The sequence below is a fragment of the Pristiophorus japonicus genome, chromosome 24 (assembly GCF_044704955.1).
Source record: "Pristiophorus japonicus isolate sPriJap1 chromosome 24, sPriJap1.hap1, whole genome shotgun sequence".
NCBI lineage: Eukaryota > Metazoa > Chordata > Chondrichthyes > Pristiophoridae > Pristiophorus > Pristiophorus japonicus.
The window spans coordinates 11,278,697-11,303,812 of NC_092000.1; the positions used below are offsets into that span (position 1 = coordinate 11,278,697).

At 48.1% G+C, this 25,116-nt stretch overlaps 1 protein-coding gene and 1 pseudogene across 1 annotated transcript in view; both read left to right on the forward strand.

The window, feature by feature from the left end:
- camsap3 (calmodulin regulated spectrin-associated protein family, member 3) overlaps nucleotides 1-25,116 on the forward strand; it is a 224,681-nt gene that overhangs the window by 96,185 nt on the left and 103,380 nt on the right. The gene's annotated exons all lie outside the window — the stretch shown is intronic.
- LOC139238026 (U2 spliceosomal RNA) lies at nucleotides 95-273 on the forward strand (annotated as a pseudogene).

The following is a 25,116-nucleotide window of genomic DNA, read 5'->3' on the forward strand; positions in this document are numbered from 1 at the left end:
AAGGATATGCTTGCCATTGAGGGAAAGAAAGAAAGACTTGCATTTATATAATGCTTTTCACGACCACCGGACGTTTCAAAGCGCATTACAGCCAATCGCTTCTCGGCCTTTTGGCTAAGGTCAAGTGTAGTATCTGTTCTTATCAGTTTAATATCCCCTATGGGGACATGATATTGAATTGATTTTTGGACAGGGAGCTGGATCAGGGGCTTGCCCCGTCCACTCCATGCACCCACCTGGTATTGCAATATTTCCAGGAACGGTGCAACTTCGCCTCTCGGCCTTTTGGCCCAAGATCAAATATATTGGCGCAAAGTGATCTTTGGCGTTAGAGTTGATCTTGAAAGAAATTGGACATTTAAAAAAAAATTAAAAAAAATTACAGCCAATGAAGTACTTTTGGAGTGTAGTCACTGTTGTAATGTGGGAAACGCGGCAGCCAATTTGCGCACAGCAAGCTCCCACAAACAGCAATGTGATAATGACCAGATAATTTTTTTTATGTTGATTGAACGATAAAGATTGGGTAGGATACCGGGGATAACTCTCCTGCCCTTCTTCGAAATAGTGCCATCGGCGCTTTTACGTCCACCTGAGAGCAGACGGGGCCTCGGTTTAACGTCTCATCTGAAAGACGGCACCTCCGACAGTGCACTGCACTGGGAGTGGCAGCCCAGGGTTTTTTTTGTGCTCAAAGTCTTTGGAATGGGAATTGAACCCACGCCCTTCTGACTCCGAGGCGAGTGTGCTACTGAAGTGAAGGTTCACCAGACTGGTTCCTGGGATGGGGGGGAATTATTCTATGAGGAGCAATTGAGTAGACTAGGTCTATATTCCTGAGAGTTTAGAAGGATGAGGGATGATCTCATTGAAACATACAAACTTCTTTCAGGACTTGACAGGGTAGATACAGGGATGATGTTTCCCCCTGGCTGGAGAGTCTAGAACCAGGGGTCAGTCTCAGAATAAGGGGTCGGCCATTTAGGACTGAGATGAGGAGAAATTTCTTCACTCGGAGGGTGGTGAATCTTTGGCATTCTCGACTCCAGACAGAGATCGATAAATTTTTGAATATTCATCATCATCATAGGCAGTCCCTCGGAATCGAGGAAGACTTGCTTCCACTCTTAGCATGAGTCCTTAGGTGGCTGAACAGTCCAATACGAGAACCAGAGTCTCTGTCACAGGTGGGATAGACAGTCGTTGAGGGAAAGGGTGGGCAGGGAACCTGGTTTGCTGCACGCTCCTTCCGTTGCCCGTGCTTGGTTTCTGCATGTTCTCGGCGACAATACTTGAGGAGCTCCGCGCCCTCCCGGATGCACTTCCTCCACAGGGCGGTCTATGGCCAAGGACTCCCAGGTGTCAGTGGGGATGTCGCACTTTAACAGGGAGGCTTTGAGGGTGTCATTGTAACGTTTCCTCTGCCCACCTTTGGCCCGTTTGCCGTAGACGAGTTCTGAGTAGAGCGCTTGCTTTGGGAGTCTCGTGTCTGGCATGCAAACTATGTGGCCCTGCCCAGCGGAGCTGATCAAGGGAATCATGGACATGGGGACAGTGCAGGAAAGTGGAGTTGATCAGCCATGATCCCATTGAATGGTGGAGCAGGCTCGAGGGGCCGAATGGCCGACTAATGCTCCTAACTCTTAAGTACTTGTGTTCGAATTTGCATTCCTGGTTAAATACAATCCAGTGGGAAATGAATTTGTTCTGTGTCTTAACACGCTAAAGTACAAAATGACTTCCAGTTGTATCCTGTCTCGACTCTTGTGTGATTGTTGAAGCTTGGTCTCTCTTCCTGAATTACCGTGCCAACCTTGGTGTTTTAAAAAAATCGCATTCGATGGCACCTCCCCTGTTTCTCAGCTGCATTTCTCTACATAGCAACATTTATTGTATTTTTTTAAAAAAAAGAATATATTTCATGACCTCTGGACGTCCCAAAGTGCTCTTTATCCAATGAAGTACTTTTTTGAAGTGTTGATGTGAAGGAGGAAGTAATTCATTGGTTGCGACAGGTTTTGGGACATCCTGAAGATTTGATAATGCAGGCTGGACCTCTCTGGTCCGGCACCCTTGGGACCTGACCGGTGCCGGAACGGAGAGTTTACGGAACCACGGGAGGTCACGCCGGACCTAGGTTTACCGGTACCTGTAGACAGAGCCCGGGCTCCTGAACGCGTCTGCCACACTCCGGCTCAGGCTGCGAAACTCTGGATCCTCGCGCGCTCTCCATGCTGGTTTGTTCTATTTTAAGGTAGTGTCCTCCACCCTGTCTGCCCCCCCTTTCCTCCCCAGCTCTAGCCAGTTCGAAACAAGATGGAGGCAGCTGTCTGGTTCCCGGCCCCGAAGCTGGATTTGCGCGGTTTTTTTTTTTTGCGCATGAGCGAATCTATTCGGTCCCATCGCAGGGTGTGTGTTAGATCTCATAATTTCCAATGAAATACGAACTCCGGTTGTAGTTTTAATGTAATTTTATTCTGGTAGCAGCAACAAGCTCTTGGCTTTAAGCCAGGCCTTTGTCCTTCTGAGACCACATGGCCAAAATGGCTGTACTTATACCTGGTTCAATTTACAGAAAAGAACTCGCCGCCTTTGACCTTATTGGCTCAATTGATAGTCTGTTAACCTTTTTAATTGGCTCGCTACCCAAGGTCCTAAAATGTCAAGTTGATTGATGACTTAATGCAACATGCTGAGTTGCACGTAGCAGCCTTGACTTGGGGTCTGTGAATTTTACAGCCTGTTTGAATTCTCTATCAGTGTGACGTGGTTGGGACCAACGACCCGCAAGCGCTCTGCACATGCGCAGCACAGAAGGAAGGCCGCTGCGCAGCATTTAGTCGTTGTCTACAATCGATCCTCCCTGAACAGCGCGGGAAAGCGTGGTTGTGGTGGAGTGTAGAATGTTTCAGCATGAGGGGTATCGCAGTTGTGGTGAGGCGGACTGGTTGGGCTGGATGCTCTTTGCCTTTCCGTCATTGTTCATAGGTTTATATGTAACCTTTAGGCCTGCTGACCAAGGGCCGTGGGGCTCTTTGTCGGCCGGCGCGGACACGAGGAACTGGAATGGCCTCCTTCTGCGCTGTAAATATCTCTATTTCTAAGCCGGGACTGACGCCAGACCGCGGACGTTTCCGGATTAGAGTCACGGACTGGAGAGGTGCAACCTGTAGTTGATGTCTATTGACATTCTTTCTCTTGCGAAGGGTTTCTTCTGTTCCGCTATCTGTTCCGTCTAGTGCAGATGCTGTGAGTTTCTCTTCACAGTGGGCCACCTGTAAAGATCCTGACTGAAGTTGATGCACTTCTTGGCAAAATCCTTGAACACTTACAAAGGGAGTAAGTTATTCCTTAATTGGCAATGTTGGCTGCGGAGTTGCTAATATTGTGATTCTGACACCAATAATCTGTCGACTCCAGATGTGTAATTAGAGCAGATGCCAGGGACTGCGTTCCAAGGCTCTAGTCTCGGTGAGAGGATTCCATGCAGCTTCCAAACCTTTGACGTGTATTTTCACGTGAGACTTTGCTGGATAACCGTCACAATCCTGAATTCTTTTCTTCCCAAAAGTCGGCTGCCCATGTCCTAACTCTCTCCCAGTCCCGTTCACCCATCACCCCCTGCGCTCGCTGACCTACATTTGGCTCCCAGTTAAGCAACGCCTCGATTTTCAAAATTCTCATCCTTGTTTTCAAATCCCTCCCGGGGGCCTCACCCCTCCCTATCTCTGTAATCTCCTCCAGCCTCACAACGCGCCCCTCCCACACCCCTCGCACACCCCCCGAGATGTCTGCTCTCCTTAAATTCTGACTTCTTGCTCATCCCTGATTATATTCGCTCAACCCTTGGTGGCCTTCTGTTGCCTAGTTCCCAACCGCTGGAATTTCCTGCCCAAACCTCTCTACCTCTCCTTTTCTTCTTCAAGACGCTCCTTAAAACCTACCTCTTTGACCAAGCTTTTGGTCACCTGCGCTAATTTCTACTTATGCGGCTGTGTTAAATTTTTTATCTCTCAATACTCCTGTGAAGCTGTTATATATGCAGACTATAGATATACTCTCTGTGTAGTCACTGTATAGTTGCATAAGATGGAGACTTGTTACTTGATGTACTATCAATAAGGTTTACACTGTGTATATACTATGCTGGCACCACTAGAGGGTGCAACTGGTGGAGACTGGGGTTTCCTGCCCTGGGGCAGAGGCTGTCCACCAGAGGGCACTGCAGTGGGAGACCTGGGGGTCACCTGCATAGATGTGCAGAGCCCAGTATAAAAGACTGCCCACCATGCTTTTGTGCCTCACTCTGAATTTATGAATAAAGGATCAAGGTCACTACAGATTGAGTACAACACATTGACTGACTTGTGGAGTCATTCATAAGTGCATTTCAGACATGACAGAAGGGACTTGGGATGTTTCATTATGTTGAAGGCGCTATATAAATCCAAATCCAAATTCAAGTGGCTGTTTTTTCCCTTCCTCTTCTAGCCTGGGATATGTTTCCATGGCTGTTGGCAAACCTTCAGCACCTGACCCAAGTAGTGCTTGCGTCCTGTGCGAGCGTTGGCAATGAGTGTCAGCAGACTATTCAACATAAGCACCTTTTTTATGTTGTAAAATGTTCCAAGGCTCTTCGCAGAAGTGTCGTCTGACATTAAATTTCCAGAGAAGGAGACGTTAGATGAGGTGACCAAAAGCTTGATCAACGCTTTACAGCCAATGAAGTACTTTTGGAGTGTAGTCACTGTTGTAATGTGGGAAATGCGGCAGCCAATTTGCGCACAGCAAGCTCCCACAAACAGCAATGTGATAATGACCAACTAACCTGTTTTTGTGTTACATTGATTGAGGGATGGATATTGACACCGGGACGAACTCCCCTGCTCTTCTTCGAAATAGTGCACTGGGATCTTTTCAGTGCACTTGAGAGCAGACGGGGCCTCGGTTTAACGTCTCATCCGAAAGACGGCACCTCTGACAGTGCAGCGCGCCTTCAGCACTGCACTGCAGTGTCGGCCTAGATTTATGTGCTCAAAGTCCCTGGAGTGGGACTTGAACCCACGACTTTCTGACTCAAAGGCGCGAGTGCTGCCCACTGAGCCACAGCTGACACTAACACTGAATTGTTGTAAAAACCCATCTGGACTCTCAGCAATGTGATTGACTCTTGCCTGGCGAGCCACTCAGTTGTACTAAACTGCTGTAAGGAAGTGTCACAATGGGCGTACCGTCACCACACGGACTGCAGCGGTTCAAGAAGGCAGCTCACCACCACCACCTCGTGGGCAATAAATGCCGGCCTTGCCAACGACATCCACATCCCGTAAACGAATAAAAAAAAATAAAATACTAGATATAATCAATTACTGTTACATGCATTACTTTTTTTTTATTTCCTTGTGCTCACTTATTGACAGTTGTATTTTGAGACACAATTTCTGGCTGGCTTTAATTTGTAAACGAAGATTGAAATATTTTGCAATTTTTCTTGTCCGGTTATTGAAATGACCGGAGGAAATGTAACGGATAATGTCGACTGCAAGTTCAGTCAAATCTGGGGAAGGGTTTATTCAGCACAGATTAGCAGCGGGAATGATTCAGTCAGAAGGAAAGAACGTTTTCTATTTACCGAGTGCCGCATCCCAGCTCTCCGAAATGGCCCCCAACAACTTTGTTCCAGTGATTTACTGCCTGAACCGATTGGTTCTGTCGGCAAATTCAGCTACTACGACAACAACATGTATTTATATAGCGCCTTTAACAACAACAACTTTTATAAGGTGCTTAACGTAGTAAAATGTCACAAGGCACTTCACAGGAGTGTTAGAAGACACACACAATGTCGCTTTCCCCGTAGCCCTGCAATTTTTTTTCCTTCAGGTACTTATCCAATTCTTTGAAAGCCGCGATCAAGTCTGCCTCCACCACCCTCTCAGGCTGTGCATTCCAGATCCTAACCACTCGCTGCGGATAAAAGTTTTCCCTCATGTCGCCTTTGGTTCTTCTGCCAATCGCCTTAAATCTGTGTCCTCTGGTTCTCGACCCTTCCCCCAATGGGAATAGTTTCTCTCTCTCTACTCTGCCCAGACCCCTCATGGTTTTGATTACATAGTGTACAGCACAGAAACTGGCCATTTGACCCAACTGGTCGATGCCGGTGTTTATAACTCTACACAGGCCTCCTCTCACCCTATTTCATTCATCCCCATCAGCTTGTCCTTTCTCCTTCATGTAGCCTACTCCTTATCTGTATCTGTGCTATTTGCCTCAATTCCTCCACATCAAAGATTAAGGATGAGGTTTTCTGGAATTATTGGAACTAGTGAGTAAACACAGCTGTTTCTGACCAAAATAAACTGAGCACTTCAGCTGGCTTTGATGCAAATGAGTAATAGTTCTTCAACTTTGGCCAATATAACGTGACTGCCCATTTTAAACATGGGTGTTTTGTGGAGGGGACTATACAGAGTATCGGTATTGTCCATTTACTTGAATTTATAAGGGAACCCCCTCCACTCCCAGTGCAGTGCTGAGGGAGTGTTGCACTGTCGGAGGTGCTGTCTTTTGGATTAGACGTTAAACCGAAGCCCCCGTCTGCTCTCTCAGCTGGACGTAAAAGATCCTATCGCACTATTTCGAAGAAAAGCAAGGGAGTTATCCCTGGTGTGCTGGGGGCCAATATTTATCCCTCAATCAACATCACTAAAACAGATTATCTGGTCGTTATCATATTGCTGTTTTGTGGGAGCTTGCTGTGTGCAAATTGGCTGCCGTGTTTCCTACATTAACAGTGACCACACTTCAAAAAGTACTTCATTGGCTGTAAAGTGCTTTGGGACATCCGGTGGTTGTGAAAGGCACTATAAATGCAAGTCTATCATTTCTTTCTTTGAAAAGGAACAAAACCTTAATTCTTGTCAAAGATGATGGAGAAAATTATAATGTATGCACCTGTGAGTATGTTCACAGGTTTGTAAAAAAAAAACAAGAGGGCACTTGTTTGAAAATGTTTGTGTCTCTTTCCCTCCCCCCCCACTCTTTAATCAGGGGGCACGTGATTAATTGATTACAACAAAAAGAGATGTAGGGCTGTTGCCTGGTTGCACTTCAGTCCCACTCTCCTGATCTTTTGGGCACCCTGTGCGGAGAGGAGCGGGCCTCCTTGTAGGACTGCTCCTGGGCATGACCAAGGGTACCATCAGCCGGTCCAGGCAGCGGGCGGTCGAGGGGGTCGTTCAGCCTGACTGCCTGCCTCTCTTCTGCGCCTACATCCAGGCCAGGGTCTCCCTGGAGATGGAGCACGCGGTGTCCACCGGTACGCTCGCGGTCTTCCGTGAGAGGTGTGCACTGGAGTGCATCATCACCCCTGGCAACCAAACTTTAATTTGATGTTTGTTGTCTAAAGTTTAATTTGTTGTGTCGGTTTTAGTGCCTCCCCCCCTCCCTGCTTTAGCCAGGGGGCACTTTTATAATTTTGTGTTTTTTGTGCCTTCAAAAAAAAACCAAGGGGGCACTTGTTTGAAAGTGTTTGGAGTGTGCCCCCCTCCCCCTTTAATCAGGGGGCACTTGGCTTTAATTTAATGTTTTTTATTGTTAACAGCAGAATAGTTGTAGGGCTGTTGCCTGCGGTGTCTAGTAGTACGCTTGTGGCCTTCCGCCACAGATGGGGACTGGAGTACACCAAGGAATAGAATTTTAATTTGATTTGTTAAGCTTCCCTTCACTATTTATTAATTTGCGAGTTTTAGTGCACTTGGCTTAAAGTTATAATTAAGAGTTGTAGAGCTGTTGCGTTGGCAGTGGCTTAGCCAGTCACGTGATGTTCACAAGACTAAATAAAACCCCAGCCAGTTGGGTTCGGGGGAGCCATGATGAGGCATGTGGCTGTGAGCCTGGTAATGTGTAGTGTGATTGTTAAACCTTTGCTGATAAACCAACTCGTTCTTAATAGCTATGTGTTGCTATGGATTCTTAAGCAAAGAACCCATAAAGCAAATACATTCCAGTTATGCAGGAGAGCTCTTCTTTTTTTTTTTAATTAATTCGTTCCTGGGGGGATATGGGCGTCGCTGGCAAAGCTGGCATTTATTTCCCAATTCTAATTGACCTCCAAGATGGTGGTGAGCTGCCATTTCAGAGGCCAGTTGAGAGTCAACCACATTGCTGTGGGTCTGGAGTCACCATCATCATCATAGGGGTCCCTTGAAACGAGGTTGACTTGCTTCCACGCCAAAAAGGGATGAGTTCATAGGTGTTTCGATGAATGACCTAATATTCCAGATCCCGAATTACATCCTGAAGGGTGGAAGATGCCTGTGCGTGGATTTTTTTAACGTGTGGTGGCTGGTTGCACACCATCCACCACACAGGCTTGACAGAGCTCGGTCTTGGTCCAGTGGCAAGGGTTAACCAGGACAACTGGAGACCAGCTCTGCTGCACGGACCTAGTGCGCGCACATATCGCAGTGTGGGCTGGGCCCGTGCTGCCCCTGGGCCCTCTCCTCCTCTGGGCCCCAGATTCACGCCTCTCCTGGGCCCCTGGTCACTTCCCTCTAGGCCAGACTGGGTAAGGATGGCAGATTTCCTTCCCTAAAGGGCATTAGTGAACCAGATGCGTTTTTACAACAAATTTCATGATTGTTATTATTAGCTTTTTTTCTTAAATTCCAGATTTACAAATAAACTGAATTTAAATTCCCCAGCTGCCATGGTGGGATTTGAACTTGTGTGTCTGGATCATTAGACCAGGCCTCTGGATTACTAATTCAGTAACATTATCACTCTACTACCGTTTCTGCAAGTGTGGGAGGTACTTAACAATATCAATCCACCCCTTTCTCAGCTCAGGAGGGTGCAGAGGGCTTTAGGATATGATAAGGCACAGGGGCTGCCTCCTGCCTCATTAGTCAATGTTAATGCGGTTTCAGCTGAACCTGACCAAGCCAAACAGTTTCCCGTCTCCACCCTTATGTGGGGCACACCTTATACTACATCCTCCAAGGAGCAGTATGACTCCATATGGGGCAGTTTCAAACCAGCCCTTGGTCTGCCCACAAGCGGAGAGTCGCCCATGGTGAAATCTCTGGTCAGGTGCCATCGTATGTTTCAGTTCAGAGAGCTGCCTCGGTGGGAACTGAAGCCCATTTGACAGCGTTGCGACATAACACAAGAATTAGGAGCAGAAGTCGGCCATTCGGCCCCTTGAGCCTGCTCTGCCATTCAATAAGATCATGGCTGATGATCTTCTACCTCAACTCCACTTTCCTGCACTGATCCCATATCCCTTGATATCCTTAATATCCAAAAGTCTGTCCATCTGCGCCTTGACTATATTCAATGACCCAGCCTCCACAGCTCTCTGGGGCAGCGAATTCCACAGATTCACAATCCTCAGAAGAAATTCCTCCTCATCTCTGTTTTGAATCGGCGACCCCTTATTCTGAAACTATGTCCTCTAGTTCTAGATTACCCCACGAGGGGAACCATCCTCTCTGCATCTACCCTATCCAGCCCCCCCTCAGGATCTTGTACATTTCTCATGTGCCATGAGGGACACTAACTAACTAACTAACTAACTAACTAACTAACTAACTAACTAACTAACTAACTAACTAACTAACTAACTAACTAACTAACTAACTAACTAACTAACTAACTAACTAACTAACTATTGTGTATGCAATAATTATTAGACTGAGCACTGTAACTCCAAGAGGTATAACCTTGGCTTTGCTTAAGGCCCAAAGTGACTAATATCCAAAATGGCTGGCCTTTTATACTTGGGCTGCACACACGCATGCAGCCCAATGGCCTCCAACAATGATTCCATCTAGTGGCTAGTGATCCCAAAAGTGAATACATGACACTAACCTACCTACCGACCGAACTAACTAACAGTCGGGACAGGAGATTCTGGCCAAATTCATTTCCATTTTATGGTCTAGTAAAATGTAAGGGCCCCAAATGAAACCTTTTGCGTAGGGGCAAGAAGTCTTCAAAACACAGTTGCCTTCCTCACCAGGAGAGTTCAGTGAACAAGCTTTAGGTGCCCTAGTGCCATTTTCTCATCTTGGATCTTTTGGGCCCTCCAGATGGGCGACAGTGGTGTCTCTCGATCCTCATTTTTCTTTCAATCAGTGGCTTTCTCACGGCAAGTCCAGACATGCCGAATTCCTCCCCATGGTTGCATGAGCTGTAGGTTTTAGGTATGGGGATCTGTAGCCCGGGGGGGGGTGGGGGGGCTTCTGATGCTCCATCTAATGTGCAGCTGCAGGAGCGACTGTGTGTGGCACAGAATGGCGGCGCTCAAATAGGGAGTTTGCAACGCAGGTGGCAAATTGCACACATTCCAGACGTTCTCCCCCTGAGCACTTCTCTGCAAACGTTTGCTCAGCAACTGAAGCTGAGAAGTAGGGCAGGGTTCATGAGGTAGCTTCACCAGCTCCCACTTGAAGGATTATACCCACCTACTTTCTTGTGCGATTGTGGCGAGATTCAGTGGTGGGGCTTCCGTGTCGCGAACTGAGACACCAGAGGCCATCGAGATTTGTGGAATTGTATACTGGTACCAGCAAGGAGTCAAGAGTCTTCAGAGAAGAATGGGGGGGGGGAAGAAAAGCTGTGTATTTTTTAACTGGTACATCCTTAGCATGAATGCTTAACATATCCTTGCCGGATTCCTGCCTGTGTGTAGATCCATTTTGAAATTTTCTGACCAGAAAATATTTGCTCGAGTTTTTTTTTTTCTTTTAAAAAGAAAAAGGACCATACTGTGGAAATGAGCCACGGAATCCAACAGGATGAGCGTTAATGATTACTCCCTCTCTGTCAATGTTTGATGTCAACCACAGGAATTCATTGGGAAAATTGGCTTGAAGTGTTGAAATGCTTTTGAAACGTCAGCTGGGCACAGCACTGAACTTTGCACTGATCTCCCACTGGAAAATTGGGACTGATTAACCGCGGCAATAAATGGAGGGAGAATCCCAGTCTCAGAACTTGCATTTATATAGCGCCTTTCACAACTGTTGCTGAATCTGCATCCACCTTGTCGAGCCCCCCCCTTATTATCTCATACGTTTCGATAAGATCACCTCTCATTCTTCTGAACTCCAATGAGTATAGGCCCAATTTACTCAACCTATCTTCATAAGTCAACCCCCTCATCTCCGGAATCAACCTAGTGAACCTTCTCTGAACTGCCTCCAATGCAAGTATATCCTTCCTTAAATACAGAGACCAAAACTGTCTGCAGTACTCTAGGTGTGGCCTCACCAATACCCTGTACAGTTGTAGCAGGACTTCTCTGCTTTTATACTCTGTCCCCCTTGCAATAAAGGCCAACATTCCATTTTCCTTCCTGGTTACTTGCTGTATCTGCACACTAACTTTTTGTGTTTCAAGCACAAGGACCTCCCGGTCCCCCTGTACTGCAGCACTTTGCAATTTTTCTTCATTTAAATTATAATCTATTTTTCTATTTTTTTTTTCTTGCTAAAGTGGATAACCTCACATTTGCCCACATCATACTCCATCTGTCAAATTTTTGCCCACTCACTCAGCCTGTCTATATCCCTTTGCAGATTTTTTTGTGTCCTCCTCACAAATTGCTTTCCCACCCATCTTTGTATCATCAGCAAACTTGACTACATTATACTCAGTCCCTTCATCCAAATCATTAATATAGATTGTAAATAGTTGAGGACCCAGCACTGACCCCTGCTGCACCCCACTAGTTACTGTTTGCCAACCGGAAAATGACCCATTTATCCCGATTGCTTCCAATCGATCCCTAATCCACTGGCAAATCTGGATTTCCTTCAATACAAAAAAGTTCGCGTGTATTGGTGATAGATGGGGTTTAATTAGTTTTAGCTCACTTTGTGTTGTGACATCCGTTATAACTTTTTATGATGAAATGAAGGTACCTTGTTTCCGAATCCTGCCCGCCTGCATCTGACCAGACGCCGAGTTTGTTACTAAATAATGATTTGCTGCTATTAGTGTCGGTATTTATATATTATCTAATACGTCCTTACTATACAGTATAAATGCACACGAGGCCCATGCTTGAGAGGTCAGTCTGTGATCTGTCCTTTATTCCATAGCACTCAAGTGGTGGAAGTGGGTGGAACTTCCCCTTTTATATCTGAAGGTCTCGGTTAGGAGTGTCTCCCACAAGATCACCACCTAGTGGTCAGTGTTCTCAGTGTACAACTTAGGTCAGATTATACATGGGTTACAATGCTGGTTGAATACATGACATCACCCCCCCCCCCCCCCACAATGTCTTATTGGGATCACAGGTTGAGTCTCTCTGGTGGTTTACACTCCCTTGTAGAGCGCCTGTGTTGGGGCTCCGGTTGTTGGGCGCTGGCCTGAGTGTCTGCTGTTTGCGGTGCCTCAGGCCTGTCCGGACTGCCCACAGTGACTGGGCTCTCCTCCCTTTGGTTCCTGTGTTCGGTCACCTGTGGTGGAGTGAACTCTACATTGTGTTCTTCCTCTGCTTCTTCTATGGGGTTGCTGAACCTCCTTTTTGTTTGATCCACGTGTTTGCGGCAGATTTGTCCATTGGTAAGTTTAACTACCAGAATCCTAGTTCCCTCTTTGGCAACCACAGTGCCTGCGAGCCATTTGGGCCCTGCAGCATAGTTGAGGACAAAAACAGGGTCATTTACATCAATACATCGCGCCCTCGCATTCCTGTCATGGTAGTCATATTGTGACTGGCGCCTGCTCTCGACAATTTCCTTCATGGTGGGGTGTATAAGGGATAACCGGGTTTTGAGCATCCTTTTCATTAGTAGCTGTGGGTGGAACCCCTGTGAGCGAGTGTGGTCGGGATCTGTAGGCCAACAGGAGGCGTGATAAGCGGCTTTGTAGGGAACCCCCTTTGATTCTGAGCATCCCCTGTTTGATTATCTGCACTGCTCGTTCTGCCTGGCCGTTTGAGGCCGGCTTGAACGGTGCCATTCTAACATGGTTAATTCCATTGCCTGCCATGAAGTCCTGGAATTCAGCACGTGTGAAGCACGGGCCATTGTCGCTGAACAAGATGTCCGGTAGACCGTGGGTGGCGAACATTGCCCGAAGACTTTCTACCGTGGCAGAGGATGTGCTTGAATTTAAAATGTCACACTCAATCCATTTGGAGTAGGCGTCTACTACAACCAAAAACATTTTTTCCATGAAAGGACCTGCGTAGTCCACATGGATGCGTGACCAAGGCTTGGCGGGCCATGGCCAGGGGCTGAGGGGGGGCTTCCCTGGACGCATGGCCTAGCTGGGCACACGTGTTGCACCTGCGAACACAAAGTTCCAGATCTGCGTCTATCCCTGGCCACCAAACGTGTGACCTGGAAATTGCCTTCATCGTGACAATGCCCGGGTGCTCATTGTGGAATTCTCTGCTGAACACCTCTCTGCCCATCTGGGGCATGACTACGTGGTTTCCCCACAGTAGGCAATCAGCCTGAATCGAGAGTTCATCCTTGCGCCTATGAAATGGTTTAAATTTCTCAGGGCATGCCCTGTACGTGGCTGCCCAGTCCCCATTTAGGACACATTTCTTGACTAGAGACAATAGCGGGTCTCTCTTTGTCCAGACTTTAATCTGACGGGCTGTCACGAGTGAGCCTTCGCTTCCGAAAGCTTCAACAGCCATGACCATCTCAGCAGCATACTCGGTAGCCCCTTCAGTGGTGGCTAGTGGGAGCCTGCTGAGTGCATCGGCGCAGTTTTCGGTGCCCGGTCTGTGCCGAATTGTGTAATCATAAGCGGCTAACGTGACTGCTCACCTCTGTATGCGGGCCGATGCGTTTGCATTTATGGCCTTGTTGTCGGCCAAAAGGGACGTTAGGGGTTTGTGATCTGTCTCCAGCTCAAATTTCCTGCCAAACAGGTACTGGTGCATTTTTTTTACCGCATATACACATGCTAGCGCTTCCTTTTCGACCATCCCGTAGCCCCTTTCTGCCTGGGACAGACTTCTGGAGGCATAAGCTACCAGCTGTAACTGACCCTTGGCATTGACATGCTGCAACATACACCCGACACCATAGGACGACGCATCACACGTTAACACAAGTTTCTTACATGGGTCATATAGCGTTAACAGATTGTTGGAACATAACAAATTGCGTGCTCTATTAAAAGCCCTTTCCTGGCTGTCCCCCCAGACCCATTCGCGACCTTTGCATAGGAGCACGTGTAGCGGCTCTAGCAGCGTGCTCAATTTGAGAAGAAAGTTACCAAAATAGTTCAGGAGCCCCAGGAACGAACGTGTTACGGGGTCTGGGTGCTCTCTGGATCGCTTCCGTCTTGGATGCAGTCGGGCTGATCCCGTCTGCTGCTACCCTCATCCCCAGGAATTCTACCTCTGGAGCTAAGAAGACGCACTTCGCCTTTTTCAGTCGCAGCCCTACCCGGTCCAGTCTGCGTAGCACCTCCTCCAGGTTGTGGAGGTGTTCTTCAGTATCGTAACCCGTAATGAGGATGTCGTCTTGAAAAACCACCGTCCCTGGAATCGACTTGAGGAGGCTTTCCATATTTCGTTGGAAGATCACGGCGGCCGAGAGAATCCCAAACGGACATCTGTTGTACTCAAACAACCCCTTGTGTGTCGTGATGGTGGTCAGCTTCTTCGACTCACTCGCCAGCTCCTTCGACTCACTCGCCAGCTCCTGGGTCATGTAAGCTGAGGTCAGGTCCAATTTTGAAATAAGTTTGCCACCGGATAGCGTCGCAAAGAGGTCCTCCGCTCTCGGTAGCGGGTACTGGTCTTGGAGTGACACCCGATTGATGGTGGCCTTATAATCACCACATATCCTGACCGACCCATCCGCCTTGAGCACTGGCACAATCGGGCTCGCCCAGTCACTGAATTCGACTGGCGAGATGATGCTTTCCCTCAGCAGGCGGTCCAATTCGCCTTCTATCTTTTCCCGCATTGCGTACGGCACCGCTCTGGCCTTGCGGTGTACTGGCCTGGTGTCCAGGTTTATGTGAATCACTACCTTTGCCCCCATGAAAGTGCCAATGCCGGGTTGAAATAATGAGTCAAATTTGTCCAGGATCTGTGAGCATGATACTCGCTCCACAGAGGAAATTGCATTGACATCGCCCCATTTCCAGTTCATGACAGCAAGCCAACTCCTCCCCAGTAGTGCGGAACCGTGCCCCGGGACAACCCAGAGTGGCAACCTGTTCTCCGAATCTTTGTGTGTCACAACTACAGTGGCGCTGTCTCGCACCGGAATGATCTGCTTTGTATATGTCCGGAGCTGTGCGTCAATCAGCGATAATTTTGGCCTCCTGGCCTTGAACACCCACAACTTTTCGAACTGTTTGATACCCATCAGGGACTGACTGGCCCCCGTGTCTAGCTCCATTGATACTGGGATGCCATTGAGGAGCACTTTCATCATTATCGGTGGCGTCCTGGTGTATGAACTGTATATGTGCTCCACATGAACTCGCTGAACTTCAGCTTCCAGCGATTTCCCCCAGTATTCATTTTCTGCAGGTATTTTGCTCACCTCTGCAAACTCTGGCTGAGTGTGTGCCTCCACGCCTCCAGCATGAGCTGCTGTTTGAAACAAAAGGTCCCTTGCCAGTCGATCGTCCCTGACTGCCCCTGTTATTGCCCTTGAGTGCGCCATTAACAGGTGTTGATGGCCCCATTACTGGTCGCATTATCACTTGCAATGGAGGAATCGCCGTTCAGCTTGCCATTGTCTCTGTTGAACTCCCCCTCTGGGTTCGACTACATGTTGGGGCATGCCTGACTGCCCTTGTCTGCCTGGAGAACTGTGCTGCTTTAACAATGTTGAATCTCTGTCCCAACCATTCCTTAACACAGTACCTCTCATCTGTTCTGCTAGTGGCCATGCTCGCGTGGTTTAAATCCCAGTTTCTTGTCGCCATTAATACGTCCTTACTATACAGTATAAATGCACACGAGGCCCATGCTTGAGAGGTCAGTCTGTGACCTGTCCTTTATTTCATAGCACTCAAGTGAAGGAAGTGGGTGGAGCTTCCCCTTTTATATCTGAAGGTCTCTGTTCGGAGTGTCGCCCACAAGTTCACCACCTAGTGGTCGGTGTTCTCAGTGTACAACTTAAGTCAGATTATACATGGGTTACAATGCTGGTTGAATACATGACATTATCAGTATGAGCACTTTTGCCTCCCGAGTCACAAGGATCATAGGTTCAAGTCCCACACCGGAGATTTGAGCACATAATCTCGTTTTGTACTTGGAAATGGATTTGGCCTTTCTTCGGCATGTTTATCTTTATTCATCCCTCGACAAACATCACTAAAAGAGATTATCTGATCATTGTCTGTGTAGTTTATGGGAGCTTGCTGTGCGCAAATAGTCTGCTGCATTTCCTACGTTACAACAATGATTACACTTCAAAGAGTACTTCATTGGTTGAGTGTCAGCTGTGGCTCAGTGGGTAGCACACTCGCTTCTGAGTCAGAAGGTTGTGGGTTCAACTCCCCACCAGAGACTTGAACCCACAAATCTAGGCTGACGCTCCCAGTGCAGTACTGAGTGAGTGCTGCACTGTGGGAGGTGCCATCTTTCGGATGCGACGTTAAACCGAGGCCCCGTCTGCTCTCGGGTGGACGTAAAAGATCCCACGGCACTATTTTGAAGAAGAGCAAGGGGAGTTCTCCCCGGTGTCCTCGCCAATATTTATCCCTCAATCAACATAACAAAATAACCAGATTATCTGGCCATTATCACATTGCTGTTTGTGGAAGCTTGCTGTGCACAAGGCTGTCACAGTTCCTACATTACAACAGCGATTACACTCCAGAAAGTACTCCATTGGCTGTAAAGCGCTTTGAGACGTCCGGTGGACATGCAAGGCGCTATATAAATCCAAGTCTTCCTTCCTTGATGCAACTGAGTGGTTTGCTGGGCCACTTCAGAGGGCAGCTGAGAGACAATTACGTTGGTGTGGGTCTGGAGTCACATATAGGCCCAGACCGGGTAAGGGCGGCAGATTTCCTTCCCTAAAGGGACATTAGTGAACCAGTGAGTTTTTAACGGTGATCAGACGAACTTCATGCTCACTTTTACTGATACTAAGCTTTTATTTCCAGGATTTAAAAAAAAACCTGAATTTTATTTCTGAAATATTGAGTTGTCAACATGATTTCCGTCAAACCCAATCCAGGTGGGTGGAATTGACATACTGTGTGCCGCTGAATGAATGTGTGTTTTTCACTGTTCAAGTGGGCAATTATAGACTTTGTCCTTCCTGTTATGGACGGTATGGTGCCTGTCCAATCCTTGCAATACTCTGGGGCCAGCTTGTGCACTGATGGTCACTGGGGTGTCGCTGGCAAGAGAATTGAGGTGACGAATATAGTAGACAGAAATGGTGGTGTCTTTTGTGTGTTTGCTTTGCCCCACCCCTTGTAGCGTTAAAATAAATACATCTGGACATTTGAGGAGTGAATGCTGTCTTTATAAATGTGAGGAATTATAACCACAACTACATGTGTGTGTATATATTATATATATCCTTTACCACAGTGAAACGTCCCAAGGTGCTTCACAGGAGTGTTAAGAGATAAAAATTTGACACCGAGCCGCATAAGTAGAAATTAGCGCAGGTGACCAAAAAGCTTGGTCAAAGAGGGAGGTTTTTAAGGAGCGTCTTGAAGGAGGAAAGAGAGGTTTAGGCAGCGCGTTCCAGAGCTTCGGGCCCAGGCAGCAGAAGGCACGGCCGCCAATGGTTGAGCGATTATAATGGTGATGTCTGCACACGGGCGAAGATTTGGATAGCAGGCCACGCTGCCTGTTAAAAGGACCCACGCACCAAAAATCTATTGCAGGAAACATTGGTGACCACACGTCAAAAGCAATTCACTGACTGGGAAGCTATACGGGACATCCTGAGGATGTGAAAGGAGCTATATAAATGCAACTACTTTACGGCATTCTGGACCACCCAAGAAGCGAATTGGTTGGCTGCTTTGGCCCATCGTTACATGTTTGGTGCCGGCCAATGCTGTAAAGGTATGGATCCCAGGGAGATAAATCTTACACCTGGGATCTGTCCAGTGCCGATAGCTCTGAAACCCTAATCCATCCAACCGCCACCCAGTGCAGCAGATGAGCGGCAGTGAATCCCCCGATTCAGACAATTGCTCCTCTCCTCAAAATCCTGTAACTCAAACCCCAGGCACCTGCATCATGGCTCGACTATAAACAGACAGGGTGATGAATAACTCATTCTCTCGACCGAACCTAACCTTGCAATAACCTTCCCCCAAGTAATTTGATCGGTATCTTGCATTTCCCCTCCATCACAATGGCTCAATACATGCTTTCCCTGGCACCAGTCCAAGAAAACAGCCACGGCAGATGCAAACACCAGGAATTCATCACCAATATACAGGTCCCACAAAGAAAAAAAAAACTTACATTTATATAGCACCTTTCACAACTTCAGGACGTCCCGAAGAGCATTATTGCCAATTAAGTACTTTAAGTGTAGTCACTGTTGTCATGTGGGAAACGCAGCAGCCACTTTGCGCACAGCAAGCTCCCACAAACAGCAATGTGATAATGACCAGCAAGCCATCCTTGATTTGAGGGATAAAACACCAGGGAGGACTCCCCTGCTCCTCTTCGAAGCAGTGCCGCGGGATTTTTTTTACGCCCACCTGAGAGAGCAGGCGGGACCTCGGTTTAACATCTCATCTGAAAGACTGCACCTCCGACAGTGCGGCACTCCCTCAGCACTGCACTGGGAATGTCAGCCTAGATTTTTGTGCTCCAGTCCCTGGAGTGGATGAGGAGGAATTCTGTATCTCAACCGTGCCTTAATGGGCAGTGAGAAGGTGGTGGTGGTGGGGGGGTGGTGTGGCACGAGCTGGTCATTAGAGACGAGGAACCGATTACTGTGTGGGATTGATGTTGGACCTAATAAAACATAGGGGCTAAATAACGTTTTATGTGGCTATAAAATCAGGTTTCAGTCATATAAAAGTATTTTATATAAAATTTAAAGAGTAGCTAAATGCACTGTGATTTGAGGTTTCTTTTTCCGATATATACTGTACGCTGTGGCTGTTTACAATATGCCTCCCTTTTTAGGCCGTAAAGACATGGAGTAGAAACTCACTTGCAGTTTTGCTTGTGTGTCACGGATAGTGAGTGAATAATTGCACTTTGCATTTGAGTGAACTTGTCATGTTTACTATAAGATCGGAGCAAGTGACGCGAGTTACTTTGAGAGCCTGAGTTTGGGCAAATAAATCGTCTCTTGCACATCCCTTCCCTCAAGCAGTCGGACAGGGGTACAGTAGCCTAGTGGTTATGTTACTGGACTAGTAATCCAGAGGCCGGGACTAATGATCCAGAGAACATGAGTTCAAATCCCACCACGACGGCTGGGGGAAATAAAATTCAGTTAATTAAATAAATCTGTAATTAAATAGCTAATATTAGTATTGGTGACCATGATTGTCGTCAAAACCCACCTGGTTCACATGTCCTTCAGGGAAGGAAATCTGCCGCCCTTACCCGGTCTGGCCGATATGTGACTCCAGACCCACAGCAATGTGGTTGATCCTTAACTGTCCTTTGAAATGGCCCAGCGAGACACTCAGTTGTACCAAACCTCTACGACAGTCAGCATTGTGGGAGCACCTTCACCACATGGGACTGCAGCGGTTCAAGAAGGGGGCTCACCACCACCTTTTCAAGGGTGATTAGGGATGGGCAATAAATGCCGGTGATGCCCACATCCCAATATCGAATACATTTATATGTATTTTTTTTTAAAGTGACTCTTTGAGCTTGAATCTTGAATTCCAAATGTACCATTCAGACGAAGTCAGTCCCTGCTTTGATCCCTGGCCTGTCTCAGTTGTGCCAGTACTTGGGTTCAGCTCCCATGTATGAATTGGGGACGAGAGAGTAATTGTTTAAAGTGGCTGCCAACAGTGAGTCCTCCTGTGCGATACTGTTTCAACACTCCCTATTTTCCACTGTCACCTAATACCATCAACACTTTCTAAGAGAATCGAGTACATGGGGATCGGGCGGGAAGGTGGAGTTGAGGTCAATGATCAGCCATGATCTTATTGAATGGCGGAGCAGGCTTGAGGGGCCGCATGGCCTACTAACACTCGCAAGTCTTGTATTTCATACCTGAGTGTTACTACCCTGCAACCTCCGAGTGTGTAACGCAAACTAAATTGACCATCCATTCTGACGGGAACAGATTTCAAGCGGATCTAGATTATTCCGATGTTGCCACTCGGGCTCGCTGACTTTTGGGCAGAATCAAGGGCCTTGGTCCTCAACACTGGCTTACAAACCCCAGAATTAGAAGCAAAAAGACAACAGAAATTGATTTAATCGGTCACAGGTAAATCATTGGCCTTCAAATGATCCAAACGCTTTGAGAGAAATGGGAGCGCTCTAATCCAGTGTTTTCAACAGGTGCTGACAGCCTCCGGTTCCCCAGAAGGTCCTGGCTATTCCACTGTGGGTGACGTCGCCATCCGGTCCATTCCTGCTGTACGTTCCCGGCTATTTGACTGTGGGCGGCGTTGCTGGCTATTCCACTGTGGGTGGTGCCATTGGCAGGCCCAATCCTGCTGTACATTCCTGGCTATTCCACTGTGGGTGGCATTGCCAGTGGGCCCAATCCTGCTGTACATTCCTGGCTATTCCACTGTGGGTGGCGTCGCCGGCAGGCCCAATCCTGCTGTCACAAACGGGACTTTTTTTTTTCCTCCCTCCGTGGGACGGGTCGGGGGGTCGTTGAGTCCAACTCCTCTCCTCTCCTGCTCAAGATCACTGAATTCAGTGACGACCAGAGATGGACCCGGAGAGGAGAGCCACCTTTGTCCTGATGCCTTGGACTGGTGCCGCCGTTGCTCGAGCATCTGCCCACTGGGGTCCGGGTGTATGTCACGGCCGAGCAACAAAGTTTGGGGTCCCTCTCCATTTTCTATCTGCCCCCGCGGGTCACAATGAATTTTAACCTGGGCGCTGGCTTATCGGGTTGCTGAATGTTTGGAGGGATTAAAGCAGACTCACTGAGCGCTCTGACCTGAACAGCAGGCCACATTCCAGTGGGGTCAGAGACAAGGCTCCATTGTTCCGATCCGCTGAGATACATCGTCAGGATCGGATTTGCTCCTGTAATCATTTAACTCCCGCGAGCTAAGTCGATGAATACTTGGCTTCAGTCGTGATGTGTTGATGACCTCTTTATGTTGGTTGGTGTCGGGGCCTTGTGTGATTTCCCCACCCTAGGTGGCCTGAACAACTGCTGTCCCTATGTCCACGGGTCCTGAAAGGTAGCAGGACAGGTCGATCAGGTGGCTAAAAAGGCATACGGAATGCTTGCCTTTATTAGCTGAGGCATAGAATACAAGAGCAGGTGGGTTATGCTAAAACTCTACACAACACCATTTAGGCCACAGCTGGAGTACTGCGTGCAGTTCTGGTCATGCATTACAGGAAGGATGTGATTGCACAAGAGAGGGCACAGAGAAGATTTACGAGGACGTTGCCAGGAGTGGAGAAGTTTAGCAATGAGGAATGATTGGATAGGCTGGCGTTGCTTTCCCTTGGAACAGAGGAGGCTGAGGGGAGACTTTATTGAGGTGTAGAAAATTGAGGGGGCTCTTTGATAGTGGATAGGATGGACCTATTTCCCTTAGCAGAGGGGTCAACAACCAGGGGGCATAGATTTAAAGTAATTGGTAGGAGGTTTAGAGGGGATTGGGGGGGAAATTTCTTGACCCAGAGGGTGGTGGGGGTCTGGAACTCACTGCCTGAAAGGGTGGTAGAGGCAGAAACCCTCACCACATTTAAAAAGTACTTGGATGTGCACCTGAAGTGCTGTAACCTACAGGGCTACGGACCGAGAGCTGGACAATGGGTAGCTCTTTTTCGACTGGCATAGCCATGATGGGCTAAATGGCCTCCTGTGTCGCAATATTTCTCTGATTCTCTGTATTGTGGACTAGTCTCGTGTAGACAAAACTGGGTAGAGGTTGCAGGTTCCTCTTCCTGAAGGGCATTAGTGAACCAGTTGGGTTTCTATCGGGGAGTGGGACTAATTGGATCGCTCTTTCGGAGAGCAGGCACGACTGGCCTCCTCCTGCACTGTGCTATTTTATGAAGTGTGATGAGGCTCTGCTCCAGAGAGAGGCCCATGCCAAGATCCACTGGTTCAGTAATACAAGTTACTGTTGTTTAGCCTTGTGTACAATCAACGTGCTGGGGAATGGTTACAACTGACTTGCATTTATATAGCGTCCTTAAGGTAGTGAAACATCCCAAGGTGCTTCACAGGTTTATTATGAGACGAAAAAAATTTGACACGAGCTGCACAAGTAGAAATTAGCGCAGATGACCAAAAGCTTGGTCGTAGGTTTAAAGGAGGTGAAGAGGTTTAGGCAGGGAGTTCCAGAGCTTGGGACCCAGGCAACAGAAGGCACGGCCATCAATGGTTGAGCGATTTATAATCGGGGATGCTCAGGAGGGCAGAATTAGGGGAACGCAGACATCTCGGGGGTTGGGGTGGGGGGAGGAAGAGCGGCATGGAGGGATTTGAAAACCAGGATGAGAATTTTGAAATCGAGGTGTTGCTCAACCGGGAGCCAATGTCGGTCGGTGAGCATAGTGGGTGATGGGTGAGCGGGACTTGGTGCGAGTTAGGACATGGGGTGATGGGTGAACGGGACTGGGTGTGAGTTAGGACACGGGCAGCCGAGTTTTGGATCACCAAGTTTATGTGTGGTAGAACGTGAGAGGTCGGCAAGGAGTGCGTTGGAATAGTCAGGTCTAGAGGTAACAAAGGCAGGGGTGAGAGCTTCAGTAGCGGATTAGCTGAGGAGTCCAGGGCATTTAACGCACTTGTGGCCATTTCGCTGGGATCGTCTGGTCGGGACTCTGGAAGATCATGGAGGGATTTGGTGATTTTAAATGAACAACTAAAATAAAGAGAAATGCTGGAAATGCACAGCTGGTCTGTCAGTCTCTGTAGAGACTAACATTTCAGAGTTCTGATGGGGTGTCACCTGAGATGCTCTCTGTCAGTAGCCTGCTGTGTGTTTCTAACATTTTCTGCTGTTGCCCAAGTGGTTATTGTAGAAAAGGCATAGAAATGTGTTTTTAATTCATTCCAGGGATGTGGGTGTCACTGGCAAGGCTTGCATTTATTGCCCCTTGAGAAGGTGGTGGTGAGCCGCCTTCTTGAACCGCTGCAGTCCGTGTGGTGAAAGTGCTCCCACAGTGCTGTTAGAGAGGGAGTTCCAGGATTGTGACCCAGCGTCGGACGATGAAGGAACGGCCGATATATTTCCAAGTCAGGACAGTGTGTGACTGGGAGGGGAACTTGCAGATGGCGATGTTCCCACCCGCCTGCTGCCCTTGTCCTTCTCGGGGGTAGAGGCCGCGGGTTTGGGAGGTGCTGCCGAAGAAGCCTTGGCGAGTTGCTGCAGCGCATCTTGTAGACGGTACACACTGCAGCCAGGGGGCGCCGGTGGTGGAGGGAGTGAATGTTGAAGGTGGTGGATGGGTTGCCAATCAAGTGGGCTGATCTGTACTCGATGGTGTCGAGCTTCCTGAGAGTTTAGAGCTGCACTCGCCCAGGCAAGTGAAGTATTCCATCACACCTCCTGACTTGTGCCTTGTAGATGGTGGAAAGGAGATGAGACACTCGCCGCAGAATACCCAGCCTCTGACCTGCTCTTGTAGCCACAGTATTTATGTGGCTGGTCCAGTTAAGTTTCTGGTCAATGATGACCCCCAGGATGCTGATGGAGGGGGATTGGACGATGGTAATGCCTTTGAATGTCACGGGGCGGTGGTTAGACTCTCGCTTGTTGGAGATGGTCATTGCCTGGCGCTGGTGTGGCGCGAATGTTACTTGTTATCCTCGGTGTCCTGCGGCCAATATTTATCCCTCAACCAACAACACTAAAAGCAGATTATCTGATGGTTATGTTGCTGTTAGTGGGAGCTTGCTGTGCACAAATTGGCGTTTCCTGCATTCCAACAGTGACTGCAGTTCAAAAAAAAAAGTACTTCATTGGCTGTAAAGTGCTTTGGGACGTCCGGTTGTTGTGACAGGCGCTATGTAAATGCAAGTCTTTTATGTTTTGTCAGTCAGTCCGTCTCTCCGAATCGAACCAGTTTAATGCAGCCCTGGTCTCTCGGCCCGGGATGGTTGGATACTGGTGAACAATTAAGTTGTATGTGTCTTTTTTTTTAAATATCCCACCGCACACTTGGTGGTCTCTTTTTTTTTAAACTGAAGTTGACGTGTGTGGTGATTGAAGGCCCCAGAAGGGCAAGTTGCGGTAACAGGACATTTAAGCCGCTTGATGCAAAGGGGCCTCCGGGAGCACACTTGGCTAATTGCGCCGGGAATCCACACCGTGGGGGGGGGGGGGGGTTATTGACCAGTCGAACCCAAGGGTCCGTTCTGTACGCCCTGTGGGAGACGGCAGTGCGCTTTGAGCTGTCTGAAGCAGTTAAACCATGGTGAATGTGTTCACTCTGCTGCTCAGCGAGTGTGGCTGGGCAAACGGCTGTGTGTTTCTGGACCTTGAACTCTGGGCAGGAAGATCGAAGGTCTGTGCCCTTTTTAAATGGGCTCTCCAGCCTCACTTAAAGGGGAAGTATGTTCAACCAAGCCGGTCTGCTCGCGCCAATGCTGATGGGCGATATCCCTATATATTTCTCCGTGTCTCGCACGCTGCTTTCTGCCCTGTTTTAATGCTGGTTAGGTGGATATGAAGCAGATATTTCACAACAAAGCATTGCGTTTATATAGCGCCTTTAACGTCGTCCCGCGTCAGGGATTTGAGCGCACAAATCGAGGCTGAGACTCCAGTGCAATACTGAGGGAGTGCTGCACTGTTCGAGGTGCCGTCTTCCGGATGAGAGATTAAACCGAGTCTGCGCTCTCGGGTGGAGGTCAACAAGTCCCATGGCCACTATTCCGATGAAGAGCAGGGGAGTTCTCCCCGGTGTTCTGACCCAATATTTATCCCTCAATCAACATAACTTAAAACAAAACCCAGATTATCTGGGTCATTATCACACTGCAGTTTGTG